The 11,408-nt window shown below is 38.1% G+C and overlaps 1 long non-coding RNA gene across 2 annotated transcripts; it reads right to left on the bottom strand.

The window, feature by feature from the left end:
* LOC147291802 (uncharacterized) lies at positions 1 to 8,226 on the bottom strand. 2 transcript variants are annotated; one of them, XR_015121132.1, is made up of 4 exons: positions 7,644 to 8,226; positions 7,039 to 7,509; positions 344 to 409; positions 29 to 48 (listed from the first exon to the last, which is right to left on the bottom strand). It is a non-coding gene; the product is annotated as an uncharacterized LOC147291802 (long non-coding RNA). The 2 variants fall into 2 exon arrangements; XR_015121131.1 differs by lacking the exon at positions 344 to 409 and having other exon boundaries at positions 1 to 343; positions 7,432 to 7,509; positions 7,644 to 8,223.
* Positions 8,227 to 11,408: the final 3,182 nt, after the last annotated feature.

Genomic DNA, 11,408 nt, shown 5'->3' with positions numbered 1-11,408 from the left:
TAAATTAATAAGCCACAGTGATGTTAATTTTATGGTTGGCTTCAAATACTGTCAAACAATATAGCATGAATAAAAATGCTCATCAGTTTGTTGCCCCTCAGAAATAAAACTAAAAAAATCACTTTTGTAGGGATGAAAGTAGACTATAAAGGCAAGATCTTTGCACTTTCTTTGCAGCTAGCCTATTAGTGACATGCAAGGAGCACTGGAAATATAAAAGACCTATTTAATCACTCTCAAGTTGGAAAAAGCCTATGCACTAAGAAGGTCAGAGAAATTATTTGACCTTGTTTGCAGCCATAAACTATGCAGAGAAGGTTATGGTAAGGATCATAGTGAGTACCTGAAAAGAGAGAAGGAATCGGACCAACAACAGGTATGAGCTCAGTCTGCAATATAAAGTTAAACCCTGCAAGAACCAAAAACCAGAAACCAAAACCATATTTTGTTTTAATTTCCATAAACCTATACCCTGCAAGAAATCTGACAGGACCGCCCCCGGATTCCACCCTGAAACCCGAAGAGGTCCTGCGGGAATCCAAATTCAAGGAAAATCCTACCGAAATTTCGGCAAAACCTCCCCTGAAAATGGACTAACCCAGAATTTCAAAACCTGTTAAAAAACACTTCTAAACAGCAACCACCTCTACCACAACCAAAAAGGGTCTCAGACCCAACAATGTAAAATAACTTATAATTTAAATATGGTCATCAGAGCCACTACTCCTATTACCGAAATTTTTACAATTCAAGGAAAGGAACTCCCACAAAATGGAAGTGATGCCTACAAGATCCGGGAATGGAGAATGGATACTATGCCTCGACGTGTTTGGCTCGACCTCCACCAACGCTACTACTTGGGGGGACAATTTAAGACAAAACAAGAAAACGGTGAGATAGGCTCAGTGAGTGGACAGTTAAATGGTGATGAAAATCAAAGATTAAATATCTTTTCAGAAAAACCGTTTTACACACATTGAACTCTAAAACCTTAGAATGTCCTTTGAAATCCCCCAGTTTTTAAAACCATTTCCCAGTAAAATAATAAAATCTGAAGCCGAAAATCAAACTTTGAAAATCCAAATTCTCAACATATTGAAAATCAATGAAACTGTTCAACTGAAACCATCTTACTTAAAACCTTTGCTGTCATAAACTCCTCACTTAAAATACTTAACAATTGAAAACACATACCAGTCAGTTACCCATATAATCTCTCATACATGCGCAGAGCCGAGAATCTGTCATACGCATGCAGAGCCATAATGCGACGCCCCGAAACTGGGAACACCACAGTGGCACCCGTCTTAAAGATCTTGAGACTATAATACCCCTTACCCCGAGTATTATATTCCCAAGCTCTCTAAAACGAGTTAAGCCCTTTTTATTGAAGAACCCGGGTTGGATCAGAGTAGTAAAAATACAACGGAAGAAATTACTGAAAATGCCTCATATTATAAATAACAGTAAAGAGTACCAACCCGTGAGGGTTATGTGTTTCAAATACATTAACCCTAATGCTACATAATAAAACAGTAGATAAACAGATATGTCAGGATAGTCCAACCCACGCCAGAGTGATTCAGTCTTCAACAAAGTGGTGCAACAAATTGGACTCATGGATAGCCATTGGGATATGCCACCTACGAGGATGAAAGAGAAACACCACCACGGATCCAAAGAAAGGATCTAAACCAGATAGCAAGACTGAAACTGACAAGCTGCAAGTGCCACACCCACGACCTCAATCTTGGTCTCCAACAACTGGATTATCTGCACTCACAAGAGTACAGTAGGGGGTAAGCGTCACATACGTTCATCGCTTCCCCTCGAGGGAAAATCCTGGTTAGGTTTGAAGCAATACTCGAAAATATAGGATTTCAAGGAAAACGGTTTAAAAGCAATGCACACCCAAAAATAGGGTATCAATATCAATAATATTGTAACCAAAGCCAGTAATGATAAAGATAATTATGCCAATAATCAGTGAGTAAAGCCTTTGCATGCTCATACATCTTTTTCAGTGAAAATTCTTCCTGTCACGTGACATAGTTCAGAAACATACCTGCGACCGATCACATACAGGCCAACCGCCAGTATCGGAAATTCAACCACCACCTCGATACTGTGGTGAGAGTATCCATTTACCTGGTAATACCACATTGGTTAGCCTCCCCAGAAGGACATTCGACTAACCAGTCCGTACTTACCCCTCCGGAGGTTTAGGGGATCGAAACCCAAGGTCACAACACGTGCCCGTTACTCTCAGGTCGTCCAAGGTATCACACAGAAAATCACACAAATATGCCATACAAAAATCATGCACATTCTCTGTGAAAGACATTTTCATATACATATAGTACGAAAATAGGCAGAAAATCCAATAACCGGGATATGGTACCTTCCCCCTACCTGCTTTACCAAAGTGTGTCCCTTTGCCTGATCCCTTTCCTGTGTCTGGGTCCCACTTGTACCTGTTGGGAAACTGGAGATCCGAATCCGACGACAGCTATTAGGAACGTACTAAACGTACTCTCGGCCTTGTCTGTTAAGACCAGGTAAAATTTAGAGGTTTGGCACTAGTGTAACTTGCTAGGTTTCTCTAAATTCTTGATCCGGCATGACCCTGCTCCCCGAGGCAGACAGTCATGTCAGACCGTGTGGTTTCTAAGTTTATTTTAATTTATTGTCGAGGAGGTTGATCAGATATGAACCTTACAACGTGACCAGGTCAGTGCATGGGGAAACTGAGGGAGCTCTGGCTCAGTACCCAACGCTTGTATGCTCATGGACTGACCTTAGTCATCACGTTATTTGGTTACCACTGATATGGCCTCAATATTTATTAAGTTCATTTAATAACAATAGTTAAACGGTGTTTCGTCTATAACCACCACTTAAACAACAGCAAAATAAATAAGCTGGGTTAAGGGTATACCTGTTGAAGACTTCCCACGAGCAGAGTCTCGGTACTACTAGATTTGCTAAAAAAATAAGATTAAAATAGCCTAATTAACAAGAGATTTATTTAACAAAATTTTAGCAGAAATTCGACAGGGATCAAGAAATTACCTATGGAGCTCAGAAATGATTTTTTTAAAACTTCACCAAAACATAGCCTTCACACTACTAGAATTGAAGAGCTCGTCGCCACGATCGCGTAGGCAAAATCGGATCGTCGATCGGAGCTCCAAAACTCAAGATAAACTCAAAACAAGATTGAAGAAGAGAGAAAAGAGGAGAGAGGAGAGAGAAGCTCTCTCTTGGGAAGCGTGCGGCTGAAATGAATGAAGAACCAGCTGATGTGCGCCTCTATTTATGGGGTGAGTGAGTGAGTCAACTCGGTTGACTCATCCGAGTTGACCGGGTTGACTCAAGTCAACCGTCATAACTTTGACCAATGAGAAATTGACACGTGGCGAAGGCCCTGACACTTGGCTGCATATGCAGCCATCAGATCTTGCTGCCATGCAGCGATGGATGCTCCAGATCGTGCCACGTGGCGCGATCTGGTGATTTTCCTATTTTATTTTATTTTTCCTATTTTTCTCAACTTCAAAAATTAATTAAAAATAGCTCGGGACTCAGAAAAATACCCCGAAAAATACTACGGACTCGTATCGACTAGTACTAATTAACTATGAGGTCAAATTACCAATTTACCCTTTAGAAAAATTTCGAAAATTTCAAGCTCCACAAACTAAGATAAAACGCTTTTAAAGAAAAGAAATTTTGGGAAATTCATAAAATAATCTCCCGGACTCGGAATAATACGAGACTTGCTCCGTTGGGTTCGTGAGTAAAAGTACCACCTTTTAAAGGTCTAACTTGGGTCAAAAATCTAGTCAAAGTTGGTCAAACAATTAAAGCTTAAGGTGAAAAATATGATTTTCCGCCCAACAATTTCTAGAAAAATTCTAGAAATTAAAGAAAAATTCCAAAATAAATTTGGAAAATTTTGGGTCTCACACATAAATTTTGTCATACATGCGCAGAGCCGAAAATCTGTCATACGCATGCAGAGCCATAATTTCTGTCTTACGTGCACGCAGAGCCAACCCCCAAAGGGTCAAGCATCACGACACACGGCCCAAAGCCTATGTGTGTGCCGCAATGAGTCCCAAAGACCTATTCAATCTGATAACCTGGAGGGTACTAAAAGGCGATTTAAAACTATTTTTTCCCATAACCAAACATAATGTCTTTTTCCACCAATAAAGAACATTTTTATAACATTTCTAAAACTTTAAATCCTCAAAACAAATGCATAAACACAACTAGTAAAACAGTCCTCAATAAATCACATTCAAAGACATAAAACAAATTAAATCTTCTGTCCATATACTAAAATATGAAATAACCCATATGTGTAAAAATAAGAAACTAGTTTCAACATCCAACAAGAAGAAATTTATTTGCGGTAGCATTTGTAATCCAAAATTTAATACCATTAATCAAATCCCAAAATTAACTTCAAAACGTTAAATATAAATTAATTGGTGATATTTCCATAAACTCTTAGAAAAACCAAAAGTCTATTTTAAACTTCAATTTCTCAACTAAAATTTTTACATATCAAAAATAGATAACGAATTTCATAAATCATTTAAAGAAATAAGAGTCCACTCACAGTGAGAAAATCTAACTTCAATCCTCCGCCAGATCGTCACGAACCCCGGTCGTCTCGCCTATACCATAAACAATAAAATACAATTAGTTTCGACTTGGCGATATTTAAAGTATGTGTGTATACGAGACCTGACGTCATACCCGTCTCTCGTCCAAAATAAAGGTTAACAAAACCTCTTCTCTTACACCTAAAAGACCTTAAAATCGAAACTTTCCGACTCAAATTGATGTTGACGACAAAAGGTAGTCCAACCCTAAGTCCAAAATCAAATACACAAATAAAAATATACATAGTCTACCTCAGAACCATGATCTATTTCAAGGCTAGTTTCGGTAGTGGATAAGTACCCAAATATCGACTCAAAGGAAAACAATCTAAGCCTCACCAACCCTTCCACCAAAACTACGACCAATCATTAACTCAAAGACTCTCAAAGGACGATAGAAACCAAAATTTATAACCGAAGGAGTCATCACTACTGCCACTGCCCAAAGTGGCAACCCCAAAAGACAAGCTTACCCAAAAATTTTAGAATTTTCTTAAAGTTCCCTATTAGGCTCGGCACTTTGGGGTTTCAACGAGTAGAAATTTTCCCAAAAACACTCCAAAATTTCTACAACGTCCAGCCAAACCTCAGTAGACCCGAAATGGGTTCCCACCTTTGAAATCAAACTTCTCAATGTTCAAATTCTTCCAAATTTACTCTAAATTTATGGTTCCAAATGACAAGTGGGATTTCTAGAGACGTAAATTGTCCAAAAGAACATCAATAACAGCCCCAAACTCAGAGTTTCACAGTGAACCCGAAAATAGCCTTAAATCCCATAAATTCAAGTTTCAAAATTTCAAGATTTCTGAGCTACAAAACCAAAAGAAATGAAAGCCCAAAGAAAGAGGAACAAAACCCACCTAAGATGGAAGTGATTGGCGCCGGAAAACTGGTCGGAGAAGGGAGGAGAAGGCGGCGGTCAAGACTTCCCTTTCCGAGCTGGATTCGCGTGCAGAGGTGGCTGGGCTGGCTGGAGGAGGCGTCGGGGAAGATGGTCGGCGTCGGGGGAGGCTCGTCGATGGTCGAGGTCGGTGAGAGGTGGTTGGCGATGGTGGCTGGGGTGGGTAGGTGCGCACGCAGAGGGAGGAGAGAGAGAGAGAGATGTGCAGGAGAGAGAGAGAGAGAGAGTGGTCGGCGTCTGAGGGGGGGGGGGTCTCGCCGGTGAAGCTGGGTCGGCGAGGGGTGGTCGGTGCCTGGGACGTTGGCCGGTGATGGTGAGGGGTGGTGGCTGGGTGATGGCGCAGGGGAGAGGGTGCGGGGGAGAGGAAAAACAGGGAGAGAGAGTGCGGGGGTGAGAGAAATAAAGGGAGAGGGAGAAGGGTGTAGAATTTTCTGGAGAGAGAGAGAGAAATCAGAAAAAATTTTCTGATTTTGGGTATTTAAAAAACCCACTTATATAAATTTACAAAATTGCCCCTCACTTCACATGTCCGTATCTTCCAAACCGTAACTCGAAACAACGCGTGCTACGTGTCTACGAACTCGTGGACTCGAAACCTTTCCAACGGACCCAAAGCAAAATCGAAAACTCATTTGTTTTAAAAGTCAACTTTGGGTCAAGCCCCAAATTAAAACAAAAATAAAATAAATAAAAATTTTAAATCCAAACCCTTTTTATTTTCCAAATAAATCTCAAAATCTTTAAAATACAATTCAACATCTTTTAAAAACCATAGTCAAATAAAAATTTAAATTTCTAGTGGAAATTTGGGTCGGGTCGGGTCGTTACAAAATCGAAGTTATCTCTGCCTATAACCGTAATTCCAAAATCAAACCCCAGTTCCCAGAAATAAACACTAGAAGAAATTAGGGCATTAGTTACGAACAGTTTAGGACTATTGTAAATGGTGATATGGAACTTTTTTTATCTAATTAATTAAATTTATAGAGATGCATATTGCCAGACAATATATGTATAAATATAATGTCACAATATATAAATATAACTTTTCTTTGTAATCTTTATCGCTTTGAGCATTCTATATAACTCATGCATATATACTTGAATAAGAATCATAAGATCTAGAAGAAAAGCACTCAACTTACAAGTTGGCTATGAAAGACAAACTAAGAATTGGAGCACTTGCTAGTTGCTATATGTATATAAACTTATGATCAAAGAATGTAGAGGTACATTAGCTCCAGCTAGATTAATAGCTAGCTAGCATTACCTTCTTTTGGATTAACACAGGGAACTAACACTATGATTTTCACTTTTTCTGTCCCTCTACATTTATGTGTAGTGAAATGAATTAGAGTTCTTGTTTTTAGCATAAATAAATTAGAGTAAATGTTATTTACTTGTTCTAGTGTAAAAAAGATAAAAAAAAAAATCAAAGAGAGCTACAAGAAATCTTACAAAAACTTTAAAAGCAGAGTAATGAGCAGGCATCCCATATATGCAGCACTTGGTGAACAATCAACCATTTCAGCCATTAGAAAAATACAATATAAATAGAAGACAACATAGCTGGATAACAAATATCATATTAGAAATCACAAAGGGATATATTTGCAAGCACATCATTAGTCATGACACATGTACATAATTGGGAGTTCCAAAGCACCTGCACAAAAAATAGATAAAACAATAGCTTTATACAAAACACACCAATTTAGGATAAAGGTTAAATAATAGAAGCATACGGAACTCATAACCACCACATATAACAAATACTAGTGAAAGAATAACAGAAAACAAAAATCAAACCACCAAAAGCCAGGAAAAGAAAACAATCGTTTATTCCTTTACTTAAGTTGGTGGATCAATGGTGAGTCAAGGTGGAGGATGGGCACGGTGGTGGGCAAGAGCTAGTGGCTCAATGATAGGCTGCAAAAAACACAAAAATTTCTATTAAAAAACACATAAATTAATTAAAAGTATACATTTGTACCCTGTTTAAATTAATTAAATAAGCTATACAAACACACACACAACACACACCCGTACTCTGTTAAGCCAACCTCTTAAATGAATCCTTGAAATCGATCTCTTAGCTCAGAACCACAATCTATTCACCTACAAAACCAAAGTATAAAATCAAGAGCGAATTCATAGAGAAAGAAATCAGATATTCAACCAAAAAAAAAAAACCCTAAACGGGATCGAAGACGGAGTTGTAGGCTGAGGCTTCATGAAGCTCAATGAAGTCTTAGGCGACTCAATGTTGGGGTTCACCAAGGTGAAGTCGCCGTCATACGCCGCCTCTCTCGCCGTAAAATAACTGGAGAAGTCGCGGCTTTGTAGCCTTCAAACTACTGTCGTGCATGACTGTCAAGGCAAGTGAAGGCCATGGATAGACACATATCGACGAGAGGAACCCATTGTGGCCAGATTTGGGCCACGACGCCGTCGGGATTAGAAGATCGTCGGAGAAGACCATCGGGTCTATGTGGCTCGATTCTGGTTTCTGGCTTGGTTTCAGGGCGAGTGAAGTACAATGAAAGAGAGAGGAGAAGGAAAGGAAGAAAGTGGTGGTCATCTCGCCGGCCACACTCGCCGGACAGCGAGAAGGAGAAGAGATCGAGTTCGCAAGGGGAGAGAAAGAGAGAGAGAGAGAGAGAGAGAGAGAGAGAGAGAGAGGGTTAGTGTCTAACAGTCTGTTTGTGGGTTTGTGGGTTTGTGGGTGTGTGTGTGTTTTGGGTTTATGGGTTTGTGTCTGAGCTTTGTGAGGGTTAGTGTCTAACAGTCTGGTAGGACAATAATTTTAAGTGGGGTCATACTTATGTAGATAAAATATTAGTTGACATGTTAGACTTTATAAAATATAAAGAAAAATTAAAACATTAGATATCAGGTGATTTGGGTGGTAGGAAAAAAAACTTATAAGTAGTGTGTTAAGATATCAGTTGACAATCTAAACTGATGTTTTACAAAATTTTAGAAAAAGGGAAAACATTATATATCAGATGGAAAAAAACATGTGATTTCTATTAGAGTTTAGATATTAGCAATGAAATTAACTGATATTATAACTTTTACAATATCAGCTTTTCAAATCTGATATAAAAGAGGTAATATCTATTGATATTTTTCTTGTAGTGTAAGCAAAAGCAATGACAGTTTGCATCCATAAATTAAAACGTACCAGAGGCTTTGCACCACGTTTCTCCAAAAGTTTGATCACATCATGGTTTTTATAGTATATAGCATCTGCAAAAGGCTGTTTAAGCAACATTAGATTATTTTTTTTTGGCAACTAAGCAACATTAGATTATAATCACCAAACATATACACATTATATTAGCATCTTTTCCCCCAATTTCCCATTTGTCCAATTGGAAATTGCTTTTTCCCCCCTTAATTTTGTAAAGTAATTATATTCATCAAATTATCAAAGAGAAAAAAGTGAAAGGTTAAGCTTAAGCATCAAAGAGAAAAAGTGAGAGGTTAAGCTTAACCTCAAGTTAAACATATAGTTTCTTACAATACCCCCCCATCGGTCTTTGGGGTCAACGTCAGCCCCGTGCTCGAGCAGAAATGAAACGACGTCGGTTATGCCCTGATGCGCAGCGACATGTAGAGCCGTCCTATCATCGATGTCCTTAAATTGACGTCGATCCCCATCCAAGTCGGTTTCGTCCAAGTGATAATTCTCTGTTCTACGAAAAATTTCGAGGAACAACTTACATTGATCTCGAGCAATGTTTTAGGAAATTTTGACTTTTAAAAGGGGTTTTCCCATTTTGGTAACCTGTTTTCTCTCTCCCTCGCGATTTCTCTCTTCCCCTCTCCATGGCGCGTGACCAGAGGGGGGGCAGGTCAAATCATTTTTATTTGATTTGTTACACATTTTCAAACTTTGGTACCCTGCCACTTTGTTAGTGTCAGACTTGTTTGTTACTTTGACTTGCTTGTTGTGTTTTTCTTTAGGGTACGGAGTGTGCACTCGATACTTTTCTTTTGGACAAGTTGCTGCCAAAGGTGGGGGAATTGTCAGCCAACTAAATAATATATGATTGCCTATGTGTATTTATTTGAACTTGTGCAATTAAGTGTTGCAATTGATTGACTTTCCATGCTATTGTGTAACGCCCCGGACCTTGGGCCCATAAAAACACTGAAACATTAACCTTTTTAAATTTGTTTTCTCTTTCCTTTGAGCCATGCACATAAATATAATATAAATAAATTTCTATCAAATAAAACAGTTATATAAAACCACTGTATTAAAAATATTTAATAAAACTATGGTGGGTCCCACTGCCTCAACTTCTCTTCACTGCCTCCTCAGCCTGCTTAACCTGCAAAACACAAACCCTACACCACATCCATAGCGTACCGGGTTATACAACAAACCCGGTAAGCTCGAAAGCTCGTATGAGTGAAATGACTTAAATAACTAACCTCAATAATTTTCTCAATTTCCATACTCAATAATAGTCTATAATAAAATCCATAATTACTCAATCACGTAATAATTTCAATCACCAATGCTATTTGAAATCTCTCAGTTTTAAAAACCATATAACAACTCCATTTCAAAAATTTCTTTGATAACCCACGATCATACTTAGAGTATGTTAAAAACATATGAACATAAAAATACTTCAAAACCTCATAATGCCCGATGCATAAGAAAACTCGTAAAATAATAATTGTGTAAGAACCTCAAAAGATGTCATGCAGTAACATAAAGAAACTCATTCTATGCAAATCTTGTAAATAATTAATTTAAACAGAAAACTTTCATCTCAAACACCCTCGATATACTGAAAATCAATAAAAATTGTTCGGTCGAATCTGTCATACTTAAATCTTTGTTCATGTAAAATTATATCTTACAATACTCTATAAACTGAAAACACTCACCACAACAGTACTCGGAAACTACAGACAATACCCTGGCCACAATCCCGCGCACAGGCAAGCTCATACTCTGGCCACAATCCCGTGCAGAGAGGTCACTCTGCACGAGCAGGCTCATATCCTGACCACAATCCCGTACGGAGAGGTCACTCCGCACGAGCAGGCTCGTATCCTGGCCACAATCTCGTACGGAGGGGTCACTCCGCACGAGCAGGCTCGTAAGATCAATACATGCATTAACACAACTGTCTTTAAATACTCTTTAAATCTCTACTCACTTTTGAGATAAATGGTTAAACATTTTTCAATTCTTTTCAAAACTCTCCTTAACAATCCAACGCATAAAAAAAAAGTGTCTTTCCTCAAATCATAACGTCTCAAACCATACTTAAAACCTTCAAAGAAATGAACATCCAAATTATATGAAATCTTTTAATAAACTAAGTAACAATTAAAGACCCCCTTTTAAAATAAAGAATTCTTCGATATAAATCTCATCCAAAAGTTTGTTGAAATATTTCTTAATCGTCTAAAATATAAATTCCAAGATAAGAGAAATCGAGCTATGCAGAAACCTTTCCGAAATTCATTCCTACTCACGACCCCTCACTTTTTTTGCCGCTTAAATCATACAAATACTTCTTCAATAATTAATTTGATCATTCTGCATAATAATTGCCTAATCCTCATTCATTTACCTCGACAATAAACATTTCTTCTCTAATTTAGCAATTATCGTCATAGCATCTCTATAATTCTCAATTAATCCTTAGTCTCAAATCCTCGTCACGACGTTCTCATGATTCAAATCCTACACTTAGCCTCTTCTAACAAAAAAAAAAACAACAAATCAAACAAAACAAATAATTCATCAACAGTACTCAACAATATAACCAAATAATTTTCACTCACAGTGTAAA

The sequence above is a fragment of the Dryas octopetala genome, chromosome 3 (genome assembly GCF_963921425.1).
Source record: "Dryas octopetala chromosome 3, drDryOcto1.1, whole genome shotgun sequence".
NCBI classification, from domain to species: Eukaryota; Viridiplantae; Streptophyta; class Magnoliopsida; order Rosales; family Rosaceae; genus Dryas; species Dryas octopetala.
The sequence above is the reverse complement of the archived record's forward strand: the minus strand, read 5'-3'. Positions and strand labels throughout refer to the sequence as shown.